The sequence below is a fragment of the Plectrocnemia conspersa genome, unplaced genomic scaffold (genome assembly GCF_051122295.1).
Source record: "Plectrocnemia conspersa isolate PC_06_02 unplaced genomic scaffold, ASM5112229v1 ptg000001l, whole genome shotgun sequence".
Classification (NCBI taxonomy): Eukaryota; Metazoa; Arthropoda; class Insecta; order Trichoptera; family Polycentropodidae; genus Plectrocnemia; species Plectrocnemia conspersa.
The window spans coordinates 15,455,116-15,480,962 of NW_028277165.1; the positions used below are offsets into that span (position 1 = coordinate 15,455,116).

General features: G+C 29.3%; 1 protein-coding gene across 1 annotated transcript in view; it reads left to right on the plus strand.

Annotated features, from left to right (window-relative positions):
* Nucleotides 1-4,208: 4,208 nt before the first annotated feature.
* LOC148238975 (gonadotropin-releasing hormone receptor-like) overlaps nucleotides 4,209-25,847 on the plus strand; it is a 147,411-nt gene continuing 125,772 nt past the window's right edge. Inside the window, exon 1 of the mRNA XM_088198503.1 lies at nucleotides 4,209-4,322. The gene's annotated coding sequence lies outside the window, so the exon portion shown is untranslated. The remainder of the gene's footprint in view (nucleotides 4,323-25,847) is intronic.

A 25,847-nucleotide genomic window follows, 5' to 3' on the forward strand; every position in this document is an offset into this window, starting at 1 on the left:
ATTTCAGGTAATGAAAAAATTAAATCAAGTAATATAATCTAACGTAATCAATTATATTTACGAAACGTGGACAAATTTTCCTACTGCCTCTTTAAAGTGAAAAGGGCAGTAACTCTAGCGTTAAATATCTGATTCCAAACTCAACACACTTTGGAGCTCCGCTCTAAAGGGCTTGCTGCCGTTGCGACACTCAGACCGATATTTAATTAAAAGAATAGCAATATAAAAACAATTACCTGTAATACTATTTTTCCTAAATTTAAAGTCATTAAAAGTAAAGTTATAAATATAATATATATAACACATATTGTTCTTTAAAGCTTTATTTAAGCATACAAGTACCAAAAAATAAATAAGAAAATACTATAAAAATATTTTGCGTAACCACACTAACACACTAATCTAATAGGTATCCCGTTAAAACGACAGAATAGCGCCGACAAAACAGCGCAGCGTCAAAACATCGCAAGAAAAAAATAACGCATCGTATACACCTATATAAAAAAATAAAAATACGAAAACAGAAATATAAAGTATATAAAAACTTCGATAGTTTTTTATAAAAGTGCACATTTGTATTTTCGCTGATTCTTTGATATTATTTTAAATATAGGCTATGTGATTATGGCAATAAAAAATATATATATTTATATAATTTTTTTATAAATATATTAGATAAAGCTAATAAATCATAAAAAGGCCAGTGTTAAACAAAGCATTTTAACCGTCTAAGAAAAAATAGGATTTTCGTTAAAATAAGGTACCACAACAGGACAGATCAAGTCACAAAGTACCCGTAATAAATCAGAAAGGATTAAAGATATATGTTTCCTTGAGAAAAGATTGACCTCGAAACGGCCGCTGCTGATCTGCTCTAGGGCGAACAAAAATTATTTAAAATAAACTCGCTACATTTAGTAATTGTAATCTCATTATAAAGGGGCGGAAAACGAAAGATAATATGGAGGGGGTCATAGATATAATATATAATTTACGCTTCGTCTAAAACTTCTTCCGAGACTTTCTTATAGATTTTTACTGACATGTATACTTGAATATTTACTTCAGAGTTCACGACATTTGAACTTGAAGTGGCTTTCAACTTGGACTACAACCTAGAAGAAACTGACTTGACTGACAGGATAGGCCATAACCTTTGCACATTTTAAATCGCTTCAGAGTGGAAACCACGCGAAGAAGTGGGTTGAAGTGACTTTGGAAATTTACTCGCAATGGATCGCTTCACGAGGGAATAACGTGTGATTGTTCGGCGCCTGTTTTACGCTTACTTACGGATCGCAAGCGTTCTTCTTGAAAATGGACTTGAATCTACACCTATATAAAATCCAATTGGCAACCAACCATACATCCAATGTGAAAGAAATGTTTCCTAACAAACTGATATCGCGTAGAGGTGACATCCCGTGGCCTCCCCGCCCCCAGATTTAAATCTCTTGATTTTTTTATTGGGTTATCTTAAATATCGTCTTAACTTGAATATACTAGCTACAATGAATATTCGTCAAGAGATATCAAACATCCCACGCGTTTTGTCAGATTCGAGGAATGCCAGAGGCGAGAAAGTAGACATTTAGACAAATTATTTTTAGACATGACTTTAGTAATTGGGTTTTTCAGTGAAATAAAAATTCATTATCATACGACCAGTATTTTTTTTATTGAAGTGAAAAAATTGTAGCTAACCCTTTGTAGCGATTTAAATAATAACAACAAACTTTGTCGTAACGAAAATCACCACCGCTTACGCAAAGATCAGGATATTATTTTCTTATTTTATTTACATTGTAGCTAATAACAAAATATAAACATAACCATATTTATAAACCTTATATATAATAAATATTTTTATTTCAAGTATTGATCAAAGTATATTCAAACCAAATTTTGGTCAATAAGGGAGTGCAAAAACCATTATCACTTCTCAGAAGTCAAAAATTCACGTCAAAATCAATAAAATCGTGATTACGATTTTATTGATTTTGACGTGAATTTTTGACTTCTGAGAAGTAATAAATGTTTTTTGCGCTCTCCTATTGATCAAAATTAAGTTTAGATGCGCTTCATTCGATGCTTACTTATTGTAAGTCGTAATATTGCTATAGAAGGCTTATTATAAGCGATATATAACCAAGCGTTTTCACTGCGATGATAACGATACGATTTCATTGATTTTAATGTGGACGCCCACTTGAATTTGGCTAGAAAAATTCATGCTATTTATTAAAATAATATGAATTTAAATGAAATCAAAATATTAAAGGAACGATCATTGACCCCAGGAAAAGTCGGAACATCGTTCCTGTGTTTGACAGTTTGAACACGCGTGATTATTGACAGCTGTCTGATTTATAGTGCTGCCAACATATGAAACTCAAATTGGATTACCCAGCCAATTTTACATTTTTTTTTTCTGATAATTTACTTTTATAAAAAGTATATTTAACTAATTAGTTAGTGCTAACACAAGCTATAAAACAATACGCAATTTGTAACATTTGTAACATGAAAATAAACGAAAAAAGAATATTTAAGTATTTGCATGGAAGGGCAAAAAACTCGTCCCAAATAGGTATTATTTCCATATAATAAATTCCTATATTATGTATAAAAAACTAATGAAAGAAAAACAAGAGATGTTTAAAAACGTAATTCAAAATCATATATTCATATGGAAGATTGCTTTGAGAAATATCATACGATAGACAAATATATTCAAACATCAAGTATATAAATAAGTAATTGTAATGTACATATGTATATAGATATATTTAATGTTTCTGTGGGAGATATTATTCTTGATTGTGATCAAAAATGATCATTCACATGACAATAGTATAAAGGATAAGACCATACGAAGGTCTTCGTTACGACTAGAAAAAAGTGTTTTACATAAATTAAACGCAAGGATTTTCCGGTATATTGAATGAATATTTATTTGTTAAGGAACGGTCACGGGAAACAATATATCACCGGAAGACAAAAAGCACCGTAAGGCTACAACATTCCCGTTGCATAGTTCATCAAACAAATGTCACTTTTTAAAGGCGTATACATATTTCGTTGTTCTAAGAAGCGACTGCAACGATTGTCTGGTTGATCGCTGCATGATTATGTTTCAACAGAGAGTTTTGCAAACTTTAATATTTATGCTTGGTCTCTAATGGAGACTGGCAGACGGGACCTGACCACCAAACACTGTCACTGTTTCCTACAAAGCCATTTAAAAACCTTTTACAGAACATCATCCCTCCGCCAGCTTCTCCACCACTAAATGAACAGAAGAGACGATATGTAATATAATCTAATCTTTTTTTATCAGTTTCCAACTGGGTCTTTCTGCCTGCGAAGTCACTCCCCTTAGGGTTACTAAACACTGAACCTTAAATTTCATATATCAAAGTAATAAAAAAAACAATAATAAATTTTGTGCGATTAAAAATATGTTGAGAACCTTTGGTGTTGTATGAATTACAATAGGGAACAATTAGCTTAATACTATTTACAAGGATAGGGCGAAACATTCGTTCTTTTAACATTACATTCTGGGTGCTTTTTTTAAGATAGTGGTCCCAACATCTGGAACGGGTACAGGGTATACCTCAAATAAATGATATATAAATAATAGGTTAGAAGCCTAATTTTTGTGATTAAATAAATTGGACCACAGTGGATTCAATAAGAAAAAAGTTTTTGTCTGGTAAAGGTTAAACAACGGCACTCGACCCCTGTTAGCTGGGCCCCGCAATAAAGCAATTTAAACATACATCATCTAAAAACGATGAGAACTTATACAATTTTTTGAATATTTATAATTTTTATTGCAAAATTAAAATTATTATTCGGCTTTTTATTTAAAAAAAATATAAAATCTACCAGAAGTCCGCGCGTTGCAAAAAATCGCTTCCCATGCCGAATGCGCCTATTGGATTACTATTATAATTTGCGAATTTTAGAAAGGGCATGAGGTAAAAAAATGCCAGGATCGCCAAAACCCTAGTTACGCCTGTACACGCACGGATTAATCAGGTGCGAGATAAGCTGCGCGCGGGTGCACCTGCAAACGTGATAGAGAAAAAGCCAGTCCTAAATAACGTCAAGTCCAACGCGGAAGCAACAGCAACCATCGTATGTAGAGCTTCTTCAACGCTCACGAAGGCGAGCGCGTGTTATCAAGAGCGACTGCTGCCAGTCGCTTCGCGTGCGTCGCGAGGGGTTGACGTGTGTTCGTTACAATCGTTGCTCACGTTGCTCGCACCGGAACGCGACAGGCGGGACGCTGAGACGGGAAGCGCGAACTCAAGGTCAGCGCCGTCCAACCAACTTTCGATTTCCGCGCGCGCCATTTTCGAAACATTTACATAACGTCGTATAAATGTATTCAAATTAAATCGCTACTTACTTTTTGGCGAAAGCAGAATAAGAATCTAACGGTCAAACTATTCGAAAGGTCAAGCACGTTAACGGTTTGGTCGCAACAATTAAGATAGCGGCCATTGTGCGCGCATCAGGAGGTGATTTTAATCAATTGGTGGGAGCACATGTTCCGCAAGGTCGCGTCTATATAATAAAAAATAAATATTTATACTAACATAATGTTAAAACACTTGGCAAAGTATTGAGGCTCAAACGCCTCAATAAATATATTTTTTAAATTTAATATTGTTATTTACAATAATAAATTTTATAATTATTCATAAATATTCAAATGTAAGAAAGTTTATTCCGTACATGCCTTCGTTTTAAAACTGGGAATGTCCATATTTTCGAAATTCACTATAATATTTCAATCGATAGTCCTGAACATTATTGGACGGACCGAAAAAAATTCCTTTTCCTTCGAAATATGCTTAAAAATTTGCCGTTTGTCTTGAATCAATAAATGTAAACGAAAAAACCGAGAAATATCCAAGACAATTCTTGTCACTAAAAAAAATCTTGATTGACCTTAAACTATATATAAATTAATTTGAATATTAACTATTGAAATTATGTATTTTTTATTAATTTGAATATCAATATCGAGAAAACTGTTTTTATAATAATATAACATAACTATGGTTATAGATATTATATTTAAAAAAACAATCGAAAGTTTTACGCATTCAAAAATAATATATATTATAATATATAGCGAACGATTTTTGAAAATTAAATTAATTTTTAGATATATTATTTCCTTTGTAAATCTCATAAAACATAGACGTTCGTTATACGCGTTACATAATTTGGGAACCATCGAAAAAATAGTGACTGTATTTATATTTTTTATAATGATCGGATAAAAATAATAAATATTGTATGTATATATTTTTATAATAATCAAAATTAGTGATTTTTATTTAATTATAATTCCGATCGATTATTACATGTTAGATTTAGCTAGAAATCGTGAATATCGTATTTACTTTATCTTAAAGGTCGTATTTACCTTAGCCTACCGAGAATATCTCATATATTTTAAGGACGGGATAGCGTAGTCCGTAACGTCTCAGACTAATAATTCGGAGGTTACTGGTTCGAGCCTCCGTAGCGGTATTCTAATTTTTAATTTAAAAAAAATCTATCGATTATAAATTATATTACACCGCGGATGGCTTCTATAGAAATCATCAATAAAATCACCAGTACTCATTAGGCACCCAAAGGTGCTATAAAACTTTGATCCGACTTTTTTTTTAAATTTAAGAATATCTTTGTAGTCGTAAGACTATTACTGATTTTCGGATGGAATCTTAATTATTTTTAATTATGCAAAGCGATGCCGTTTATTCAAACATCGGGACGCAATAACGCGCGAAATTAAAAATATGAAATATAATTGTATCTGGGAATCGTGTTAGAACAAATAATATAGTAAAAATATGTATTCATTATTTTTTTTGGACTGTGTTATTTCAAAATCGTATAAAAAAATCCGTGTAAAAAAATAGTTGAGCGTACATAATTTGGGAACGGTGAGGCGAAATAAAATTCCTATAGAATCTGAAGTCAGAATGTCTCAGATGAATTTGTATCTGAATTTGAAATAATATATCTCACAAATATATATTAGATAGACAATAAAATGTTTTTTAATCAAACATTTGATGTTTTTTTATGTTTTATGAAAAATAATATCAATTAAATGGCAGCAGCAGCAGCAGCCAATCCTTTTTAGTACATTTCGGGTGGTATCTCAGTTATAACTTGGCGGATGTTAGCGTAGACACATCCTACAAAAATCCATTGGCGTAAAATAGTTACCAAAACGTTAAATAATGTGACTTTAACTTTTCACGTAAAACATTCAATGTTACACCCGATTTGTGGCGAGTTACATTGTCTTGATTGAACCACATATCTCCCACATCGATTTCGTGCTAAAAATAATTAGTTATCATGCAAGTATAACGCTCACTATTGACTGTTACAGTCCGTCCTTCATCGCTTACAAAAAAGTCAGGCTCAATGACGCCGCCCGACCACAATGGCACCAAACAGTCACTTTTTAAGCATGTAATAATTTTCCTCGCTCCATAAGTGAAAATTTTTTTAATTATTATTCTTTGTGCTGTATAAAAAAAGATTTACTTTAAAAAATCAGCATCAAATTCTTGCTGATCTAACGTCCAATCTGCGTAAATGGTTCACTGTCTCTGAGTTATCTGAATTTTATATTGGTGCAAGTCTAGATGCAAAATGCGCCAAAGGGAGCCATAAGAAAAGCCCAAAAGCTGCGATCACCGACGAATCGATAATTCCGGGTCCTTGGGCACACTTACGACAGCAATATTCTTGGCTAAACGGGCGTTACGATGATTTACAGGCTTTATTGCTAACGCTTCCAGTCTCTTAAATTTGTTTCACTACGTTGCAAATTGTTCGCTCAGTAGGATGATAAAATTGACCACCATAAATTTTGAACATTAAGTTAAGCTATTCATTTTTTAAATGAGTTGTTGCAAACTAACGTTTGACCCTTTGAACACGCGTGATTATTGACAACTGTCGGATTTACAGTGCTGCCAACATAGAAAACTCAACTTGGGTTTAAAAATGAATAAAATAAAATAAATATATTTAAATAAATCCATTATCGTAAAAATTATGTTTGCGAGAGTCATACGCGGTTTTATATTTATTAAATATTATTTATTAAAATTAATTAAGTTAAGTAGGTAGACTTAAACATAATTTTAATATTAAATTAGATCATACATCCATAGAAATTTTAAATAAATATTCATATTTTTTTAACAGTTAAAGATACATATTTACCTCATATTGGAACATAATATATTATTTATTTCAATTAGTTAACACCAAGAAACTCATGTGCGTTTTTACAATAGTTGTCTTGATAATTCTGTAACGCGGTTTTATATTTATTAAATATTATATATTAAAATTAATTAAGTTACGTAGATAGATTTCAACATAAATTTAATATTAAATTAGTTCATACATCCATTGAAATTTTAAATAAATATTCATATTTTTTAAGCAGCTAAATATAAATATTTACCTCATATTGGAACATAATATATTATTTATTTCAATTAGTTAATACAAAGAAACTCTCATGTGCGTTATTAGTTGTCTTGCTATTTCTGTAACTGTTTAGTAAAATATGACATATATTAATTTAATTTAAACTTTTTTTAATAGGTAAATTATTATAATATTAAAATTTTGTTGAGATGTATCTTGATAATTTATTTTTAAGGGACTCACGAACCAACATTCGATCTTCTTGGGTAATTGTCTTTCGTTTTCTTTTAGTTCCTGGCTTTGATTTGTAAGAACCACATTCGTTGAACCGTTTCAAAGCATTTTGGACAGCGTGTCGTGATGTGCTTTCTAATTTCCGATATATTCAGTCAATAATATGCGAAATACGAATGCAAAAAAATAATATTCGCTCTTTTAGCTTTACTTAATTTGCGTTTTCTTATCTTTATATATTATTTAAAATAAATTATTAAATAAAAAAATTATAACGACAAATAAAAGCCGAAATCACGCAACTAAACATAACAGTCACTTAAGGGTCAATTAGACCTGCAATACCTTTTGAAAACTCAAGTGAGCAATTAAAAACGATAAATTCCTTTGTGTACTTTTCAGAATTACGGTTAAAACTACGTGATAAAATATTTTGGTCAGACTATGCACTTGTAAAGAGCTACACGTTTTAAGGGGTGCTCTATTAAAATGGCCAAGGCTGTATATATATATATATATATATATATATATATATATATATATTGGGTTGATGCAAAAGTTATGACCCTTTTTTATGATCCTAGGTAAAAAAAAATTTTCTTCAGAAATGATGAATAGTATCTTATTTTAAATGACTCCATTGTATAAAGGATACTTTCCCTCTACTTTCTATTCAGTTTTGGTCTGGCCAGAGTACAGTGAAGAGCCCTTGTATTTTTTCAAAATGTCGGTCGATAAAGTGCATTTACGTCATTTTTTACTTTATGAATTCCGTAAAGACAATACCGCGAGTGTGGCAACCAAAAACATTTGCGAAGTGTTTGGAGCATATGTCATCAAAGTTCGACAGGTACGAAGATGGTTTACAAAATTTCGATCTGGGTATTTTTCACTAATTGATAAACCACGTACTGGGCGGCCATTGAAGTCTGATGACGACAAGTTTAAAGTCATAATTGACACCAATCCACGTCTAACCACCAGGGAGATCGCGTCTATGATGGGAGTCAACAAAACAACCGTATTAAGACATTTGAACCGTATGGGGATGGTTTCGCGGTACGACATTTGGATACCTCATCAATTGTCGGCTGCCAATTTATTGGATCGTGTTTCAACGTGTGTTGCTTTGAGTGCGAGACAAAAACATGAACCTTTTTTGCATCGTTTGGTAACGGGAGATGAGAAATGGGTCGTGTACAACAACGTGACAAGAAAAAGACATTGGGCTATACCTGGACAAGCCCCATTAACAACTTGGAAGGCCGAAATCCATAAAAAAAAAATTATGCTTTGTTTTTGGTGGGATTGTAAGGGTATTGTGTATTTTAAACCCTTGGAACGCAATCAGATAATTACAGCAGAACGATATTGTCAGCAATTATCCAAATTGAACATCGCCCTTCAAAAGGATAGACCAGAATTGGTAAACAGAAAAGAGGTAGAATTTCACCACGACAACGTGCGACCACATGTGGTTATGATGACCCAACACAAGCTAAATGAGTTAAATTGGGATGTTATCAAGCATCCACCTTATTCTCCTGATCTTGCTCCTTCCGATTTTCATTTATTCCGATCACTGAAAAAATTTTTAAATGATAAAAAATTTGATACAATAGAGCAGGTAAAAACATCTCTTACTACATTTTTCGCATCAGAATCCACGGAATTTTAAACAAATGTTATTTATAAGTTCATAGAAAGATGAAAGAAGATTATAAGAACTGATGGAAATTATATAATTGATTAAATAAACATTACAAATCTAAAAAAAAAATGTTTAATTGTATATGTAAAAAACGGTCATAACTTTTGCATCAACCCAATATATATATATATATATATATATATATATATATATATATATATATATATATATATATATATATATATATATATATATATATATATATATATATATATATTTCTACTAGCGAAAATTTTGTTTTAGGGCAGTATTTGCGAACCTTTTGAGCTCGGTATGTCAAAATTATGAAAAAACTTAGAATAACTCAGGTGCCGTGTCACATCTAGATATAACCTAAATTTTGTGATATTTGCAGCACTAGTAAAAAAATATATTTACTTATTAAAAAAGCAAAAACAAATAATTATCATTAGTGACTTTTTTGTTGCTGAATTGCATTTGCTGACACTTCAGTTGAAAGCTGGTATTTCGTGTAACTTTATTAGTCAGTCGGGTTCCTTTATTGCTTTTAATATTACTTAACGCCAAGAATATGGTTTCCCAAAAGCAAGTAGAGGGGAAAATTGTGAATAAAGCTTTTTCTGGGTGTTAAAAATGTTTTGTTTGTAGTAGCACACTTTTTTATTCTCCAAACGATTTATTTACAGATTTATAAATTTGGACATCAAGCCAACAAACTCTTGAGCCTTACTGTCTTGAAAATCTACAAGCTACATCTCCAAACTAAATAAATTGTCTGTTCCAGGCTTTTAAATTTATTAAATCTTTTGTCAAAATATTACCAAACGAGCTTACAATATGCTGGTACTTTAAATGTACAAGTACCATTTTATTCTGTATAGTTGAGCTTGCCTTTTCAAAATATCTTTTTAGTTAAGGCAAATGCATGTATATGTCAGATCTTCAAGAATTAACTTAAGCACTTCACAAACCTTTCAAACATTCTTTTCTGGCTCAGCCAACTTACATTACTAAACATAAGTAGTCAACTGTAAGTTAAATCAAGTTTCTGTAATGTCTGCACTACACTCTTTGGAAGTTGGCCAAGCTTGGCCAAGGATGTAGAATATAGTGGGTTACTTCGGTCGAGTTCGGTTCTGCCCGATCTAAAATCTCTCAGAAGTTGTCCGAGGCTACCAAGAATGGGAGGTAAAGTGGGGGTAATTCAGTCGACTTGGCCAGCTTCGAGCGCTTCCGAACATTGTCGGCAAAAGGACCGAAGTCGGAGCTGCTCTTTCGAGCGCGAGCCGTGAGATACTTCCCCTTTCGCTCTCTCGCGTGTTAAGCGACGAGAGCGAGAGAGATAATATTATGTTGTTTCGCAAACTAAGATAGAACGAGTAACTTGGTTCAATTTCAGTATACGCGTAGGCGTCCTATGGTTAACACGCATGTCGAGCGCTGCATCGTTGTCACGTGGTCAAGTTATAATACCACATGCTTATCGGGGACTTCAAGAGACTCTTACTGATATATTTAAATATTTTAGGGCACCAAAAGAGATTAATTATATTTTTGATAATATATTATTCTAGCAAATATCGTTATTATATTTTTTTCATATAAAATTAAATAATTAAAAAATAATTAGTGGTACTTGATTTTGTTAAAAAAAATCGTTTCAAATATCCTTATGTATTTTTCTAGATCAGTTTATATAAATGTCACGGCATAACAAATTCTTATTTAGGATCGATGGCGACAAATTATAGGATAGTCACAGATGTGTTATTCGTATTCTGAACTATGATTTTTATGGCTTATGGCATTTTGCAAATTTAAAAATTGCGATTATTTGGCACATTTTTCGATCGCGCGCAAATATTCCGGCTGTACGTGACAGAAGTCGCCGTCCGGACATCATGTAAGCCCGCCGTCCGGACGGCATATGAAATTTGCGAGTGTGGTCGCTTACTCGAAGTCGTAGGTCTTGGCCGACTTCAGTTGTAACTTCGGTTCGGACAACTGCCAGAGAGTGTAGTGCAGGTATAAAAATGTGGATAATTCTCGATTGTAAGGAGCTCGATTAAATTCATTATTTTTGTTACTTATTGCCATTGATACTATCTTCTCTCATTGTGAGATCATCAGAATATCTAGAAATAATGTCTAAAAGAGCTTTATATGTGGCATCAGTAGTTTCATCCAGAGAAATCTAAAAATATTTATAGTTTAAGTATATTTTTAAATGATGCTGTATATTTGTGTTTAGTCCCATTGTTCTATCTTTGATGACATTTTTACTGAGTGGTAACTAAAATAATCATAAATGATGCGTGTCACCCAAAATGTCTTGGCGTGTTACTTTTGACACGCGTGTCATAGGTTCGCATTACTGTTAAGACCAAAATGGTATATTATTAATTATAGAATTATATTTATATTAGTAAAAATATACCTGTACTGAAAAATACACATTCACCGTAACATATGTACCTATATTACACTAAAAAACCACTTTAAATACATATTACTAGTGTCCCTTTTTAAAGTAAACACATAAATCACCCTGACACTCTCCGCAAGATACAGGTAGATTTGTATGTGTATGAAAATATTTAATGTTGATTTAAGATTTTTTTTCTTAAATGTTTTAGACTGAGTTGCGATTTTTTTTTTGATTGATTAGGTTAGCTAATTATCTAAGCAAATATATTTACAAAGTTTTTCAGTCTTTAAATTACTGGAGAGCTCAGTTTAAAAATATATTTATATAGAAATATATATAAACCACTAATCATCCGTTTTAACATACGCTTTTCCGATGTAGAGTTACACTACTGAATTTGATGGCATTGGACAATTTTCTTTGAGATTAACTAAAGTCAAAATTGTACATGAAGAAGCCAAACCACAAGCAAAATATTTAATACGAAATAGTCGCTCTACCCTAGAAACTTTGAAACATGCCATAGAAAGGGTTTAAATCTATCAGAATTCCAACGCATGATATCTAACGCATTTTCTATATTAAACCTAATTGAAGAAAATTAGCATATGATGTTTGGAAGGCGTTGTATGCTAATTAGTTTAAAAGTTATAAGAAAAACAAATAGGGTGATAAATTATGGGACAACTAGGATGAAATATTTTAACTGAGGGTGGATTTTTTGAAAGATGCGATACAATAGGAAATAAAAACGCAGATTAAATTAACTAATTGGCAATTATATCTGTAATTGCATAAAAATGTTCTAGCTAGATCCATTTTTAAAGTGTGGCGAATTGTGAAAATAATTTTAATAATACTATAAATATAAGTGAATCAATTGGTGAGTCAATTATTTATGACATTTATATTAAACATAAAATTTAATTTCTTCACAGCGTCGTGAAAAATAGTTAAATTTAAGTAATCGTATGTATATTTTATTAATATATTCGGTTTTGCTTTAAAAAATATTATTTAAAATATAGTTTTTCGTGTAAATCACGTGGAAGAAATTAGTCCAGAGAAATGCTTTAGAAATAATTGCACGTTAATCAATTCACCCTTTTCCAATAAGCGAAAACTCATTTCTGCCAAGTTTATATTTATTTAGCTCTCATAGAAAATCTGTTCTTAATTGGGATAACGTAGATTTAAAAGCTAGAACAAATTAAAATATTTTTATTTTTGTGATATTAGAAATAGTTTTTAAAATAATTTTATTATTGTACATTAAATGTGTAATAAAACAAAGCTTTGTCGTTAAAAATAGTCTTTATATATTTATAAAATACTATTTATCTAATATAAAAACGATCAATGTTTCAGTTGGTGTGCTTATTATTTTTATCGCAAATTGTGTTCTATTTATTTTTATTCAATTCTAAGTATATACCGGATGTCTTATTATAAGAGAAAGTATTATTTTCAAATTACCAAAGAAAAAAAATGCTTGTTATAAAATATTTCTGTATAACTTTAATCAGTTACATGTTTACATATTTAACTTTCGAGGATTGAAAAGTGAAGTTTAAATTAAATGTAAATTTAATTATTAAGGCTTCAAATTAATTTAACTTTTCTCTTATATAACAAAAATTTACTCATCAAAAAAAATATAAAAAATTATGTATGTTATGTTTTTTAACGAAATGTTAACGAAATTTTAAAAAATTTTCAATATTTTATTAAGAGAATATTATAATTGTTACGTCGGCAAATCTTCTCGAGCGTGTGTCATGTTTGTGTTACTCTGCCAAAAATATATTTACAATAAATGATAATATTATTCTTTTTTATTTATCTGAATTAAATTAAATTTTACTCTGATTTGACGTGCCCTCTTAATAGCTCACAAATCAATGACAGAGTAATTAGTAAACTTTTGTACAAATCATATTGATTTCTAAAGTTTATTTTATAAATTATTTTAGTCATTAAAATATCAAACATGAATGAAAATCTTATTGATTGAATTATAAAGGCACATTTATTTCGTTTGAATAAAGGTTCTTCCAGATAGGCAATAGTACTCGATATTTTATGATCTCGTACTATAAGACAAAATAAATAAATGGGGCGTACCCTCAATAAATTATATACATATATGTATGTATATAGCAGCAGTCTTAAAGCGATATTGTATGCTTGCTACTTCATGGTTATAATAAGCTTTTAGCAGTGCCTTCCGAGTTATCTAAAAATGTTTGCTTAGGTGTATGCGAAAAGGTCCTCGCTACCCATTCCTTATTGTTAATATTTGGTATACTTTAATTATTTTCTTACGTTTCCTCTTATATTTATCTCAGTTTAAATTTATGTAATTTTTACTTGTTCAAAAACAATGTAAACAAATGCTTTTCTTTGCGTATTTCTACTTTAGAGTCTATAATTATTCGTTATTTAATTGTAAAACAGCCCCCAAATATTGTTTATATATCCAAAGAAAAATGTAAAAGCTGCGTAGTTTTATCATAGATTGCTGATAAACAAATTATTTCTTATTTACTATTATTATTTCTTTACCGTCGCTTATCGATTTCATGAATCACTATTAATCTTTTAAGATTTATTTTTAGTTATCGTACTTTATTTCACGTTCGCCAACTAATACTATTTTATTAAGTTCTTATTATAGTAGGTACATTGCTGGTCTGTGCCAAACAAATAATTTTAATACACACAAAAACTATTATTAGTGTTTGAATATAAATAAATAACCCAGGAAGAAATATTGCTGGTTAGTGTATTTTCATAATAAATATGTCAACCCATCGGTTTTATTATAAACTGATTATATTTTTATAATGTACACATAGTATATTTACAATTTTAAACATCAAACATAACGGAGATACTATGTTTTATAATATAATTATAAAAATGAAACGGCGTAAAGGGACTCAATAGTAATTATGTTACCAGAGGTATAATATTTATATAAAGATGGGTGTAACAATATTGACAGCGATTTAGTAAATATAATATCATAGCACAGGTTCCTAGTTTAAACTAGAAGTAAACATAAAGTTGATATAGCTTAACAAATTTACACTACCCCACCCATAGATTACAACTTATATCTCCTGCTAATAGGACACGTACTCTATTAATGCTGCGAAACTGTTCCATCACAAATCCCTAATCATACGAAGTGCTTATGTTTAAAGTTATTAATATATTGTTCAACATTATGATGGGTAAAATCAATTATCGATGTCACATTGTGCGATATTTAAAATTATTAATTGCTACTTTCAATTCCAATATAAACATAATATATTATAATAAAATTAACGTTCAACATTTTAATATTTATAGTAACGAAAATCTGATCTCGTTCATAATATCAAAGAGGCTTTGTAGGCTATAAGCTTCAATTTTGACTACCTTTTATTTTTTTAACCGCAGAAAAAATGTGAATACGTTTCGATACAATTAAAATAAGGGTTAAGCCATGGATTACTCTTTGTCCTTTGTCAAAGTAGATTGAATTTTTGAAATTTGTAACAATACAATTGTAAATGGAACGTATACGAACGGAACAGTGACAGTCAAAATTTTTGCAGAATATATATTTATTCTAAGTAAATCACATTAAAATATATTATATTTTCTATAGCGACGCGGTTCGTTGTAAAAATCGTTGAGGTTTATTAATATACATTTGGGAAAATCTTAGTTTTGTAAAGGCCATTGTCATTTTTAATATATTAGTGGAATTATTAAATAATAATGATGTCCTCTTAAAGGAAAATTCTGCGCTATGTGTCTTTATATTTTTTGAAAAAAAAAAAATGGACGTATATTTAAGAGTTTTAAGTTTGAATAAATTAATAAAATCGGCTATTAAAATTAAATATCTAAAAGTTTTTATAAATATTACATTTTAATAACATGACATTTTACTTAAAGGTAATTTACCTTTAATTAAAATGTTATTACGCGGCCAAACGTTTTTTTTAGATATTTCATCAAATTAATAATATATGTATCATATTGTGAGGTACAAAAGTATATTTTTTAATTTAAAATACTATCAATTAAACTTTAAAGAGTAACATAGTAGAAATTCGATATCATAATATAAATCTTAAAATTTATAAATTAATAAATAATATTTTCAGCTTTTAAGGGCAAACAGATGTGACTTTGCAGTCAAATAGATGCCAAAACAGTTTATTTTATAAACATGTATACATTACGACATGTATAGAAAAATGTCGACGCCGTTTTAAGTTGAAATGCCATTTTGGAAGTTAGAGACTCTTCACTGGCGTGTAGAGTTGTATTATTATCGGCTATGATTTTGGTGGAGCAGACAGGATTTGTTCTCTTGACGTTCTGCTGATGTTTTTTGAGTCGATGCAGTCCTCTGACTCTCTGCTGTGACATCGTTGCATCTCATATCTCTATGACCAATTGTCATATTTTATATATTGCTGGTTTGATACAGCTCTGGAGAAACGCAGATGGTGTTTCCATTGAATCAATTTTTGCGAACATACTTGAAATGTATTTATGCCTTGAAATAATGACGACGAACAAAAAGAGAACCAATTTGGCGATCGGTTACTTTGCACATGGTAGGATGTGTTTTCTAGCGCGCGTCCTTTCCAAACAAAGAGTAGTGTTTCGGTGGTACTAATATTTTTTAATTTTTAATAAATCTTTCGTTGTAATCTGACAGGTGTAAGCCCAATACGTTACAACAGGGTAAATTTGTACGAGACAAAACGAGAGTAAACGTCTCAAGACGTATATGCTATTTGGTGGTTCGTGCAAATTCTCCAATTAATAACAGAATTATTGGGTCCGCGTATCTGTTAGCTCAATTACATAACAGTAAACGATAGTGATTAAACCCAATTTCTTAATTGGTCATTGGTATTTAAAAAAATCAATAATTTAATCTATTGAGTTGGCCCTTAATATTCATAATGCCTCGTATTACATTCGCCTGGCTTAACTCAAACTTGGGTCGATCGTGTGTGTATAACAAATTTAAATTTAAACAAGTATAATATATGTATGTATTTATACTAGTATATATTATATTATTCATACAATAGACAAGGTACGTAACAATATGTAGATATTGTACGCATATCTAGAAATTGTTGTATGCTAAAATTAATATATTGATTATTATTTTAATACTCATAGGTAGGCATACTAAATATGCGTAGGATGGCATATAAAATTTCTCTTGCTTCTTCATCTATACTAGTATACCAATCGAAAACTCGCATATTAATTGCGGCGCTTTGCCAACAAAGTTTTGAGGATTCAGTTAGGCCATTTAGTGGGCGCTTGCGGAAATTTGTAGGCACCATTAGCTGTCGGTCGTTCCAAAAACTATGCAAAGGCCAATTTATAATGTAAACATCACGAGCGTAAAAGTCACGGGTGCCATGCGCCGAAAAAATATTTATTCTACACCAGAACGTACCCAAATACAAGTTTTGCGATTTGTTGAATGAAACTTTATTCGGCATTGCAAAGAAGCGCGATATATCAAGTAGTATATATTTTTTATACATTTACATTATCGGAAACTAAGTTTTTTTCGCGATTGTATATTCTGTATATCCATATAAGATTACGAATCGTCTGAAATCGATAATTCTTTCTTTGTATTAATGGTGCACAATGGATTATTCAGTACTCGATAGCTGGCAAGTATTAAAATGTTAATGCCCTTTGCGAATGGATTTTCACGCTTCTACAATGTCGCTTTTGTCGCGTATGTGTTGATAAACTACAATGGATATTATAAAACCATGTGCGTTCTTTTGTATTATTTATGGTTCGCGAAACGTAGCATGTTCCTCATAAAGCTAAAAATAGTAAAGGGACATCATCTGTTGAATATTAATCATTATATTTCAATTTAACTTAAATTTAAATCGTATTCAACGTATACCTACGTAATTACCATTAAAATATTTATTTTGTTCCTGGAATTGAGTATAATATATGACTAATAAAAGAACGATACTTTAAATGATGATAGGCTCAAAAAAATTTTTTTTTTGCTAGCACGTTCTTTAAAAATAATTATAAATACACATTGGCGAAAAAATACTGCACGATGTTTAATTTATTATTATTATCTTACGAACCTTTAATCTGATTCTTCAGCCGCACCCTAATATTTACATGGCATTTTATTAACATTGAATCGCACTGATCGCAAAATATGGTTTCTTTACAATATATAATACACACGTATAGAGGTCTTTTATAATTCAACTTTTCGTTTTCATATTCATGGATATACGGGCAGAAAATAAACGTGTCTTGATTTTATATTAATTGTTCATATCAAGCATTATTTAAGCCTAATATGCTACACATATGTAGATAAATCGGAAGGCGGTTCTTTAAAAAAGTACAAATAACCTTACTAAACGTCTAATATAACAAAGTCATCTTTATAAAAATATTTGTTTTTTCATAAGGAACGCTAGGTTCATACTTTCTAGGGTGTTTATTTTTGTACATTTATCTATATGTTAGTTATAGATACAGATTTCTGTGGGTGAATTTATAGGGTCCAAGCGTATCCGAGGCGGGTTAAGCGCTGGATTCAAACGGTAAACTGGACCAGAGTATGCGAAGAGAGAAGCGGCGGCTTGATGTTCTAACGTTAAGTCGGCTTTCTATTGATTGAATTTTATAAAGTTCTGATACCTTGAACTCTGAAGTGGATGTTCAAGTGCAGGCCTGCCGAAAGGAGAGAACACAAATTCCCGGAGGCCCTTCACCTTGAAGGGCTCGACTCTGTTAAAAAATCATAGCAAAATATATATATATATATATATATATATATATATATATATATATATATATATATATATATATATATATATATATATATACATATATATATATATAAATATATATATATATATATATATATATATATATACATATATATATATATATAAATATATATATATATATATATATATATATATATATATATATATAAATATATATATATATATATATATATATATATATATATATATATATATATATATATATATATATATATATATATATACATATATATATATATATATATATACACACATATATATATACATATATATATATATATATATATATATATAATCTTATAATCTTTTCGCAACCCTTTTTCAAAAAAAACTTTGAATTTTTGCTTATTTTTTACGCGATGTTGTATTATTTTAATTTTATTTTTTGAGTTAGTCTCTATATTTCGCCAAGATGGTCCTGGCATCTTCAGAAGTTTTCTTATTTATAAATATATGTATTTATAATATTATAGATACATTTAATTAAGAGCTCTGAATATTTTTTCTGTATTTGTATAATAAGCGTGGGCTTAAAAGATATTTTACACAATATTTTTTTCTAATAGTTTATTAAATACTTTAAGACATGCGTACAGAATCCTTTTTTTGAATTTGTCAGTAGATCGTTTTCTGTATATATACATAATTAATTATATTAATTAACTACTATATTTCACCTTAATGTGAAGACATGTATATACAATCAATATGATCGCCGTCGCTTCTTTCTATATCTTAAACAATTTCATAAAAAATAAAATCATTGCTGTCTTATATGTATGTATAAATATAATGAAAGTTATTAATTATCAGTATAAACTTCATTGTTATTTTTATTAATGCAAATTACTTACTAATCATTGTGTAAAGGTACATATGTGTAAATATTTTAATTATTAAATAAATTCATTAATTATTAAATCAAAATACACACTATGTAGATTTACATGACTAGACACATGTTAGCATAACATAATTACAACAGATTATTTTAATAAAATATGCACATTTAGAACTTATTATCAGAACAAGTAATCTAGATTTTAATTATATTGGTATATACAGCGCAAAGTTCCTTATGTTTATACTCTTTTTGAGACTTGTTGTTTACGCGCGACCTTGATCCTTCCGTCGCTTGCTTGGAAAAGCTTCGAAGGACCAGCGAAACAATACAATGATTGTTAAAATCATTTATTTAATCTTACTAACTATGATATTTCACAATCTGTAAGTTCATGTGCATGTTCGATATACACAGCGGTAAACATCTTAGTCATAGCAACAGTTGTACCAGTGATTTTCTAAATAAATTAGAACATTAGTATTTTAGTATTGTATTTTAAAAAGCATAACACAATAAAATAAATTGGAAATAATGCATTATTTTATCAAATCAATATTCATAAATATGCATATTTTAGAAAAACATCCGTACGTAGTGAGTATCGGTAACACACACTCAAATAGTTGTATGTTTGCAGCTTACTAACTGTGATTTCTGAATAAAGGATAGTGCACATCTTTAAATTTGGTAAAAATGTATTTTTACCCCTCTCTTCTCTTTCAAGTATTATTTTGTTTTAGACATAAAAACGATGTAGTTCTAATATTTAAGTCTTGTTTACAGTTTGTTTAAATCATTATATCATTATAAAATGAATGAAGCTTTTAGTTAAATTAAGTTAATTGCTCAAATTTCTATTTCATAAAAAAAATCGTAACTAAAAGTTAGCATATGTATTTGCGTATGCTTAAATACTTAAAAGTACTGAAGGTAATAAAAAATACGAACGCGAAGCGCAAGTTTGCGAGCCGAAGCATAAAATTATGAGCTTGAAATTTGTAGCACCAAACTAAAAATCACTAGGGTGAAACCCGAGATTGTAACCGCTGGCATTATACATTTAGCTTAAAGCAATATTATTTGACTAATATTTTATTTATCTAAGCTTATACATATTGCTATACATATGTATTTTTGACAGCTTTCATCTATGACTTGAAATGTCTGGCAATATATTTTATCATCACATAAAATATGTCTACCTAATCCAAAATAAGTAACATACTACTCATGCATACGAGTGTTTGAAATAAAATGAGTAATATTTTGAAAGTATGATACATACTGCAGATATAAAATATATACAAGTAAAGAAGACATTGAATTAATTTGAACATCCTATGAAATACTCGCTGCAAGTATATAACAAAAAAACTTTAATTAAAGCGAATTGCGGTAGCTATATGGTGGGTTTATATTGTAATGCTAAAATTTGGTGTAATTTTCTGCTTAATTTCTGCGAAGCTCGGCGAACGCGGTCCATTTTCTTTCCTTCACGCTATACGTATTAAATTTTACCTGTACATAGGAGTAAACGACTACCTTACCATAAATAATCAATTGTTCCGCTACTAATATTTTTTTAATACTTCCTGCGACTTATTTCAAAAGTATATAGCAGAAGGTCACTAAATTCGTTTTAAATTATTAAGAAATCAATTTTAATTAAATACCATTCTCGAGTGTAAAATCCAAGGTTGGCATTTCTTAAAATTCCAGAGTTTGCTTTCACAACAAAGAGAACCCGATAGATTACCTATTTTTTGAGATAATTATTATTCACGTTAACAGCTGCAATTTGAACCTTTACAAAAGTTAATAATGGGTGTAGCATTTTGATGTTTATATAATACAATACAATCTTCTTTTAAAATATTTATACATTGTGTTATTGTTTGTATATGATTTTATCTTATATTATATAAAGGTAAGAAACAAATGGCTTATTCTCTTCATATACCTTAATTATCCCTTTTAGTAATATTAATATACGGGTTTCTTATTGACTTTGAGTGGAGAGGCTTTTTCTACATACATATATATATTCAGGTCAATATATTATTTTTATATAAATCTAATGATAAGCAATATATAGCAGCGTTTTTATTTTAATGTTATAAATTATCAATTACAATAAACTAATTATCTATATTAAGATTATATAATATAACTAATATATTTAAGATTCCTAGTCTCTTAATCTGCTTTAAACACCTACAATACACTTTTTTTCTGTACGCACGCTTAAAAAGCTTGCATATAGGTAAAAGATAAACTGTTATATTTATATTAGAATCCATTACTATTTGCCTCTCACATTGTTATAGCAATACTATTTGTGATTCAACTAAATTATATTAAAAGAAATGCTAAAGCCTATTCTTGCAAATATTTTTACAAGAATATATTAACTTTTATTACTTTTCTGATTCAGCTACTACTATTTCTTAAAAAATGTAGTTCAACGTGCATTAGACATTAACTTTTCTGGTTTTTAAATTAAAATATTTTAATATTAATAACTGATTTTCATACATTTTAATCAAATTTAAAATGCTAGTACATATAATTAGTTCATATATAACATGTTTATTTTATTTAATAGTATAATAGTACAGTAGAAAAAAACTTTAGCTGTTGCTTAAATAAATTTCTAACTTAAGTCTCAGGTATAAATTATTTCATTAATAACGTGAATCATATTTTTGACATTCATGCATAGAATGTTTTTTATTTAGCTACAGATAATATAAAAATAGCATAATATATAATATTATTATAAAATATTTACAAACCGTTTTGTATACTTGGTTGATTTTTTTCAATATTGCCGGACACATAATAATATTCATTTTTTCCCTTTGTACACTTTCTTCTAAGAATCGGTTGACATCCATTTATATATTTGCCCATACATTATCAAGTTTAAAGATATAAAAAGATAACGCTTTTATACATTATATTGGCAGTATTGGCTTTTTCTCGATATTTTAATATTTTGACATTATACCACGGATTTTCATCCGTGTATTAGATTAATTGTAAGAATTCTATTGTATAAAATAATAAACATTAATGTGCCAAAAAAGTTGAAGCATGCATCAATCAATTATAGCTTTGTATTTTTACTTTCTGAGTATACTAATTATAGAATCGACAAGATACAAACCACTTTTATTATTTTATCTAAACACGATGTTCAAAAATTTATATAATAGATAAAATGCTTGCTTTTTTAAACGACAGATCAATATTGCTATAAAAGTGGATCACGTCGTTCATGTACCACTCGAAACCGTTTCGAAATGGACCTATTTTGAAAGTTTTTAGCGGTACATTTGCTCAAACGGTACGAATCGAAGAGAGAATAGGCTATTTCACGTAAAGACATGAAAGTAAATTAAGTAGTACGTGGCTAGACTGGTGGTTAGGAATGTGCGACGTGATTATCGGTCAGGACTTGGCGTACCGAGGGGTTGGAATCTGAGCAGTGGCAGTAGGAGGGTGTCAATATCAACTTAGCGATTTCCTTGTCAGTAGTTTAGCTTTTTTTATAGTTACATTTTTTTAATTTTTGAGTTTTAGGGCCGAAGTGCTGTGATTTTACAGCTAAAATTGCTGCTATAAAAGCTGATATCAGTTTATTTTATAAACATAATAGAGTTGAACTTCAATGGCAGGTCATGGAAGTCAGAGAATGTCGAGTTGTATTATTGTCGGCTGTGGAGCAGCTGGGATTCGTCGCGATGTGTTTGCGTGATACTTTCTGGATGATCCGCTGGTTCGTCTCTGCTGCTGCGACTTCGTGGCTCTAGTTTCAGTCTCTTTCGCAGTCTTATTTCTGCGTCTCTCGAGCTGATTGCATTAATATGCCACCACTACTTAAATGCGGTTAACATTAAATATGCAATAGGATCTAAGGTAGACGTAGTGTTTACCTCGACAAAAATGTAATGCTGAATTAAAAAAAATCAGAACGTATTTTTATAGGCAAGATAATAAGCTACTGGTTATTTTGTGAAGTTCCTAAATTCTCGAACTTTAAGTGGAAAACCACAGCACAAACTAACCTTTAAGTTTGCCTTATTATGTTGTTGACGTCACGGGTTAAGCATTTAAAATATCTGTATATTTTATTTACAACAAAACAATATTTGTTATCAAGTGTTAATCACGGATGAATTTGAATAAAGCATTAGTATTGTAGATAATCGGAAGGTGTCAGAATATAATTTGAAGAGCTTTGTCAAAGGTGCTTGTGTATCTGTTGTTCAATTTAAGCTCCGATTTGTAAAAAATGGGGTGCGGTGTGACACCGAAAGCTGCGCGCAGCCCACACAACTTTACGCTTCTTTGCGCTAATTGGTAATTGTTTTTTCTGATCACGAGAGTTTTTGATGAATTCAATTAAACAATCGTAAACATATTGTATATGTTGTATAAGTATTTATACGCTTTATTGTATCAATAAGTGCTACGCTTGTGTGTTCAATGAGAATCGTAAATACGATCCGAATTCTAGAAGCTATTTACACAAATAAATTGAAAACTTTATATATTAATAACAAAACATAGAAATATCATAAGAAAAATAAATATAGAAGTTTTTGGTTAGAACAAATAAATTATTATCAGAGAAAGAAATCTATTCCATAGTAATACTAATTGACTCGAATCAAATAAATTTTTTTTTTTTTGATATATATATAAAAATATAATTATGTGTGTATTTTAAAAATTTATCCTTTACTGTTTGTACTAAGAAATAGAAAATATTATTTTATCATAAAACTTATTATAATTACAATGTTAGATTTAATAATAATAATAATAATAATTAAAAATAGGCGGTGCTTTAATAAGTAAAGTAATTACGGTTCGTAGTTAATATAACGCCCCAACTTTAAAGGCACAAAAGCTTACATATTACATAGTCAAATTGCGTTTGTAGACGTTATTATTTACATTTTAACTATTTAAATAAAACGAGCTTAAAGTATTATTTTTTTATGAATATGAATTTATAAAATATAATATTTTAAGACAAATATCTGACCTTTTTACATTACTTATTGACAGCCGTTCTGCTCTTAAGTTAAAATGTAATCGTATGAGACCCTGTTATGATGTGTGTTTAAACCAAATCATAGCAGAGCTAAAAATATTTTATGTTTGTCTTTTTTAAGAATGTTTTAGTACTTTTTTCAAATTTATGTAATTATATTAAAAATACTTTAGCCACCAAGAGCTCAGTAACTTGATGAAAAATATAATTTGCTTTCCCGGAATAAATGTGATTAATTTTTTTTTACAATGAAAGTTTTGTTTTCTCCTGATGAATGTCTAATATTTAAAAAAAATGGCAATGTTTAAAAAAGGTGAATTAAATAAAAAAAAATCGTTAAATAATTTATTATCATATAATAAAACTCCGACGTATCTCTTTACTATTCCGAATTGCGTACCACTTAGAGACTGCAAATTAAATTAATTTAGCCGCTAGTATAACCTAACCAAAGTTTAATTACATAATAAAAATAATTAAAATTAATCTGAGCTTTATTCATAAATTAATATTACTTGCTATATTCAATAAAAATAATGCCCTAATAAATTATTTTAGTATAACTACGTAATCGCATAAAAACTTTTTGAGATATTCGCATATAATCTATGTAACATCTTGATTATAAATCACGAAAAAAACAAACCTGAATTTACTTTCACATATGTACGATTTTAATTGATTAAATTGTAATTACAATATAACAAAAAAATCTGTTGATACATAATCTTTGAGTTTCGCTATGTTAAAAGCACAATAAATAAATAAATTATCTAGGTAAACTATTATCAGAGCAAAATAAAATGGTTTAGGAAATTTAATTAAACATACGATCCAAATGCAAGTTGACTTTCTATACATTTATTATGTAAATTTATTTTAAGATCATAACATGTATTTAAAGCAGTTGGTATTATGACTATTTTGACCCTAAATTTAAATCTGGATTTATAAACTTGCAAATACTAGTTTGTCCTTGAATATTTTAACCTAAATCAATAATGTATATTTTTCATGTACTCAGACAAATAATCAGACAATTATGTGCATAAATTACATTTTTCATAACAAATATTTTTATGTTTAGTTTCAGTCCTACGCATCATATCGCAATAAAATCATTTATTTAATATAAATCAAACTATTGGTTATTAACATGCGACTTACTAATTAAAGTATTTTTATTTAACATTATTAAAAGTTGAAAAATTGTATGTACATATTTT